This window comes from Martes martes (assembly GCF_963455335.1).
Source record: "Martes martes genome assembly, chromosome: X".
Lineage (NCBI taxonomy): Eukaryota > Metazoa > Chordata > Mammalia > Carnivora > Mustelidae > Martes > Martes martes.
In genome coordinates, this window is record NC_137897.1 from 110,178,612 (window position 1) to 110,185,551 (window position 6,940).

Below are 6,940 nucleotides of genomic sequence, written 5' to 3' on the forward strand. Positions count from 1 at the left end.
CATCTTACTTGAGCTTCGTGGGGATTTCAGAAGGAGGAAGAATCCAGGGATCACACGCCTTCCCCTTTCTTATCTCTTTAGCCTCAACTTTTTTGTCCCACATCACCTTGCCTCTAATGCACTCTGAGGAATTGCTTCCTAAGTGTTCTTGATCAAGTTCTGCTCTTTGCCTCTATCTTTACACATTTGCTGGCTCTGCTTGGAGCTCCTTCCCTAGCCAACCTCCTCTCCTCCTTCCATTATATGACTAGATGCTACCCATTCTTCAAGATTCAGCTCCAGTCCCATGTTCCATAACATCTTTCCTGATTTACTTCCAGCCCCAACACACTCCAGGCTAGGTTAGGTGCCTTCCTATGATGCTCCCAGACCACCCATGTACCCCATTGTTTAATCAACATCTGTTTATGTGTCCATCTCAGCTGTCACTGGAAGTCCCGTGAGGGCAGGGAATGTCTTCCTTTCTGGTTTCTTCAGTACAAGAGAGGCACTTCACCAGTGTATGACAGTTGGAGGTGATTGGGACCATCCATGGTAGACAGTGATGTGGGCTTGCTTTCTTTTTCTTTTTCTTTTTTTTTAAAAAGATTTTACTTATTTACTTGAAAGAGAGAGAATGAGAGAGAGAGCTTGAGAGGGGGTAGGGTCAGAGGCAGAAGCAGGCTCCCTCCTAGGCAAGGAGCCTGATGCTGGACTGGTTCCTGGGACTCCAGGATCATGACCTGAGCCAAAGGCAGTTGCTTAACCAACTGAGCCACCCAGGTGCCCCTGACATGGGTTTTCATAGTGCCAAATAGCATCTGGATCCTGTCCTCAGGGAATTCTCAGCTCAGTAAAAAGTAGCTGGTCATCCAGAAGGCAGATCTGGCATTGCTTGGGGGGTTAGGAAAGCATGTGGCATGAAGACATATTCAGGAATAAAACACTGATTGGCCATGAGTTTCCTTCTAATATTTCCTCACACACCTGTATGCATCGGGTGCCCTGGCCATCCGACTGATTTTATCCATGGAGGTGGTGGGGAAGGGGTAGGGGGCTCATATGGCTGTACGTTCCATGTTACCTTTGCTGAACTGTGTGCCTTGGCATAGGCCTGTATGTGTGGGCAGGAAGAAGTTCCTTCCTTTGTTACAAAGGCATTCTGTGCTAACAAAGCAGGACGCCTAAGCAGCTTCTTCTTCTTCTTCTTCTTCTTCTTTTTTTTTTTTTTAAGATTTTATTTATTTATTTGACAGAGATCACAAGGAGGTGGAAAGGCAGGCAGAGGGAGAGAGGGGAAAGCGGCTCCCCACTGAGCAGAGAGCCCAATGAGGGGCTCAATTCCAGGACCCTGGGATCATGACCTGAGCTGAAGGCAGAGGCTTTAACCCACTGAGCCACCCAGGTGCCCCAACCTCAGCAGCTTCTTGCATCCAACAAAGGAGGTGCCTTTTTCTAATTTGTGCAGTGGAGTCCTATGGTATAATTGGCGGCCCTGATGTTTTGGGCCTCAGAATGAATAGAACAGTGGACACTAGTGTGCATTAGAACTTCTTAAACCTGGTACTGTTGTCCTGAGTCTGCCCTCAAAGTTCCAGCCCTACAGATGAATTAAGTGTAGTCTTGGGGAATGTAGAGGAGAGGTGTTCACTCTGTGCTGATAACAGCAGGGATGTCAAAACTGGAGACAAGAACTAGGAAGAGTGTCCACAGTAATCCCCACAGGCTCAGGCATTTCTCTCCTCAAACTTCACATTAGTGCTGAGAGTTAGGAGCAGTCCCTGATTAAATTGGAGTGAGGATATTTGGAGTTCAAGTTCTACTTAATATGTCATGTAAATCATATGATTCTCAGCTTTCAAATCTGTAGAGCTCACGCTGTGTGTGTGTGTGTGGCATCCCTTAGCTTGACTACTAAGACCTCCCATGGTAGAGAATCACATTGAACAAATGTTTCTCAGTTTGTTGTAAGTCTTTGATCAATCTTCAGAATCTTTGAATGATTGTTTTTGCTGATTTTGACTAGTTTCATATACGCCTCTCCAGAGGACGGACTTCTCCAAGCCATCCCTGAAGTCGCTAAATCTCTGAATTTTTGGCAGGGGAGTGACATGGTTAGATTTGTGGATCAGAAAGCTCCTTCTGGCTGCTGAGTTTAACACCCCCCCTCCCCCTGCCATGAGTTGCAGCAATTATGATAATGCATGTGAAAACTCCTGGTATGAGTACCAAGCACATTGGTAGGTCATTTTGGTTGTTAAATTATTTCTTACCAGCCCAAGCATGACCTTAGGGGAAATCACTTCCTGACCCTGGGTCTCAGTTTCTCCAACTGTAAAATGTAGGTGATCTATCTGTTTTGTTTGTTAGTTTGTTCATTTGTTGGTTCATTGAGATCTTGGTTCCCTCCTTTCTCTTGGTGACCCTCAGCCCAGAGAACCTGAGTTCTCCTTCAGTCTGTCTTGTTAGAGCTTTTATATCTTTCACCTGACATAATTTCCATTTGATTTTGGGATTTCAATTAAGTTTTTAAAATAAATGGTATTCTCTGAAAAGAGGTGGTTATAGTGGGTGGCCTCCAGGAAGAACTCTGTAAATGAGAAAGCAGACCCCATTTTAACAGGCATTGTGGTTGCCTTTTGTCCTCATTTTAGTAACTTAGCCCTTACTTTTGAGGAGCAGTACTCAAGGTTCATGTAGAGATTAGGTGTATTATCTGACATCATAAACTTTCATGTTGGTAGGAAAGGAAATAATTGACTGCTCAGCCATTTACAGTTCTATTAAGTCAAGAAGCTCCGCCGATGCTAGTTTTGTTAAATGCTCATCTTTAAAGTCAGCTACTTTGCCTTGGACAGTGTGGGAGAGACAGAAGCTGCTCTCTAGGAGCTCAGTCTGTTAGAGGAGTAACCAAAACAAAAAGCCAGCCTCTCCTTAGGGCATTCCCAAAGGTGTCAGGTGCTGTAGGAGTAGAGGGGACAGAGGCAGCAAGCCATTTTGTCTGGGATGTTTTGGAAAGGACTCTTGGAGGGGGTGGGCTTTGAATTGTCAGCCATGCCTTGAGAGGCACAGATGTCAAGAATCCCTGATGAAGCAGCAGCTAGCACACAGGCTCCTGGGTGGGATAGTGTAAGGCACGTTGGGGAACTGGGAAGAGCACTGTGGCTCGGAGCCAAAAGGTGCCTCCATTTGAGGTGGGAGTTGGGGCTAAACTGTGGAGGACACGGAAGGCCAGACTGAGGACTTTGGCTTTATTCTTTGTGCGCTGGGGCTCTAGCAAAGTTGTTCCCACCCTGCCAGCCTCGGGTAGGATTTGCCCACAGTGTATCGACAATTTCTGAACAGGAGGGTCATTGTTATAGTAAGGTTCGAAATCAGTTATTCGTGGTAATGGAGAAATTTAGACTTTTTTCAATTTTTTTCCCTGAGATAGTCATCAAAACCCAAATGCCTTGGTAAGTATGAGCGCACAAGAGAGGCCATGTGGAGGCGCTGTGAGGTACCGCCCCCAGAAGCCCGATGGTCTGAGTGCTTGGGGCAGCATTGCCCCCACAGTGTCAGCTGAGGCAAGGCGCTCCCCTTCTGAGAGCTCTCCCTCGAGGGGACGAGCAGTGCCTTCTCCGATGGTTATGCTAATCAAGTGATGTCATGGAGGAAATCTGTTTGTTAACTCTAAAAAACTGTCCGTGTGGGGCGCCTGGGTGGCTCAGTCGCTGAAACATCTGCCTTCGGCTCACGTCCTGGGATCCAGTCGCTGGGATCCAGTCCCGGATCAGGCTCCCTGCTCGGTGGGAAGTCTGCCTCTCCCTCTCTCCCTCTGAGGCTCCCCTGCTTGTACTTTCTTGCACTCTCTCAGTGGTCTCTCTCTGTCAAATAAATAAAATCTTAAAAAAAATAGGAACAAAAAAATAAACTGTCTGTATATTTTTAAAAGATTTTATTTATTTATTGGACAGAGAGAGACACAGCGAGAGAGGCAACATAGGCAGGGGGAGTGGGAGAGGGAGAAGCAGGCTTCCGGTGGAGCGGGGATCCGGATGTGGGGCTCCATCCCAGGACCCTGGGATCATAACCTGATCCTAAGGCAAACGCTTAAGGATTGAGCCACCCAGGCGCCACCAATTTTTTTTTTTTTTAATGTTTCAATGAAGCTGCATTCCAAAGTAGAGATTCCTGCAGGCATTTCGGCCCATTTAGCCTCATGCCAGTGGGGGGAGGAGTTCCCTCCCACTTTCACTTCCCACACCAACCCCCCCACCCACCTCCTTACAGTGTTTTTTTAAATTTTGTACTCCCCTGCAGTCAACCCAGCTTTAACATTTTTCTCCAGAGTAAGCAATCTTTAAGCCTAATTGTGTGCTCCCACTAACCAATTAGCTGTAGAACCTTCATTCATTCATTGTTTCACTTTTATTACTGTATGCCAGACACTGTCCTAGGCACTTGGAACACCTCATGGAACAAAACAAAACTCTCTGCTCTCTGCCAGCTTACATTCTATTGGTGTGTGCATGGTGGGAGACAGGCAATAAAGAGTTAAATATGAGAAAGTTAAATATGTGGTATATGAGAAGCTGATAGATGCTATGGGAAAAACTAGGGCAGGCTGGGGGGGGGGTTGGGTGTGCTGGGGGTGTGAGAGCAGTTTACAATTTAAAAGAAAGAAAATAACAAAAAAGGACTTTGTAAATGGGAAAACTCTAAACAAGTGTTCAAGTTTTATACGTTTAGACAAGTTCAAAACTGCCAAAGTCATCTGCATCTTTTTGTAGGATCTTCTCACTTTAAGGAAAATCTTTCAGTCAGTCAGTCAGTCATTTGGGGGGATGGGGGATGGGTGGACTAGGTGATGGGGATTAAAGAGTACACTTATGGCAAGCAGTGGGTAATGAATGGAATTGTCCAATCACTGTATTGCACACCTGAAACTCATATAATGACGTATGTTAACTATGCTGGGATTAAAATGAAAAACTTAATAAAAGATCAGTCAGTATTTATTGAATGCTGCTTGGCCAAATTAATTGATGCTGATGATAATAATGATAGCTATTATTATGGAACATCTACTGTGTTTTAAGCTTTATTTACATAGAATCTCATTTGATTCTTGTAAGAACTCAATAATGTAGGTATATGTCCTCAAGTGAGCAACACTTAGAATGTAGGCAGCATGGGTAATAAAGGAAACTCTCCTTTCTGAAAAGCAAAAGTGGAAAGAAAATGGTTTTGATGGGGACTACTGATGTCTTTCACATTGGTCCGGTCAGCTTGTGTATCAAATACTGGCAGTGCCCCCCTTCCATTGCCTTTGGTGCCATTGCTTTAGCAGGAGTCTCCAGTAGACTCCAGATGTGGTTGTCTTAAAGAAGTTTTCTTACCAGCTGCTGGGGGTAGGCAGGTTGATGTAGTTGGTCATCAAGTTTATCGTACTTAACTGAGGACCCACTCTACCGACATCCTCAGTTTTATAAGGTGAAGTCATGTGCCCCTTCCTTAGAGAGGAACAGTATTAAGGAAATTATAAGAATGGTTGAACCTTTTAGCTTTTTTCCACTGTAGCTAAGTTACTAACAAGTGTAACATCATGTCCAAGTTGGAAGCCCTAAGGAAGAAAAGCCTCAGCCTCTAGATTTTATAGCAGGTAAATAATGAGCTAAGAGGGAATGAAAATGAGGGACTTGGGAAATGTAGACTGGGGAAGACAGGCTGGTAAGGCCTGCTCACACTTCCAGGCCAGGCTGACTGGGGTTCAGGGAGGAGAAGGACCTAGTTTCCCCTCCAACCCTCCCGTCCTCCATCCCTCCTTCCCTCTAAGTGCTACAGTTCACAAAGTGTCTGGCTGTTGCTGAGGAGATCCAGGTAGAAATGTCACTTGGCTTTCTGCTGGAGAAAACAAAAATAACCAGAGAGTGGGCTATTAAACCCTGCCAGTTCTGCTCTTTCAATTTATAGCTCTTAAATGCGCAGTCTCCTTTTTGGACCCAAAGCCCCTGCTTTTACCACTGCTTTACTGGTGTATTCAAAGAGCTTCTTCAAAAAAAATTTTTTTTCAAGATTTTACTTATTTATTTGACAGAAATCACAAGGAGGCATAGAGGCAGGCAGAGAAAGGGAAGCAGGCTCCCCGCTGAGCGGAGAGCCCAATGCAATGCTGTGCTGGATCCCAGGACCAGGACATCATGACCTGACCCGAGGCAGAGGCTTAACCCACTAAGCCACCAAGCTCTTAAAAGAGCGTCTTAATTCTACCTCTATCTAATATCCAATTTAACCCTCTTACCTGCTCTGAGTGATTCAGGGGCTATCTATTTAGTGTAGAATAAAGCTAGGCTCTCAAATGTGACATGTGAGAGTCTGCGATTTGATCCCAGCCTGCCTCTCCCTGCTTCCCTCCTGGTTATGTGACCAGACCTTTCAATTTCAGTTGCAGCTTGAAGCCTCCATCCAGGCAGCCATCCCTCATCCCCTGGCATGGTCTTGGGTGTGGTGGATTCTGTATATAACCTGTATGTCACATTGCTTTAATTATAGAGTTTCCTAATTGCTTGCTTGCTTTTCTCTCTCCACACAGCGTTTCAAGTTCCTTGGGATAAGCATTATTCATTTGGTCTCCCAACTGTTTTATTCCTTTGGCCATCATATGTATGAGTCACTTAGACTTCGTGTCTCCGCTGGCACATCCCGCATCCCTCTGGCACACACCAGGTCTTTCTCCTTCCCTTGCATTCCTTTTCGGGGTTCAATGCCATTGACGCCGTTTACCAGCAGTGTGGTAGTTTCTGGAAGTACGCACATGAGAAAGCTATGGTTGCCGTTTTGGGGGTCCCCCAGCCTACTGGGGAGACTGCTAGAGACAGCGCTTCTTCTGTGCGGTGTGTAGAGGCTGCAGATGACTTGGGAGTGGCCTCCGGGGCTGCCTTTGCTCCAGGTCTTCATAAGCAACAACGCTGCCTGGTTC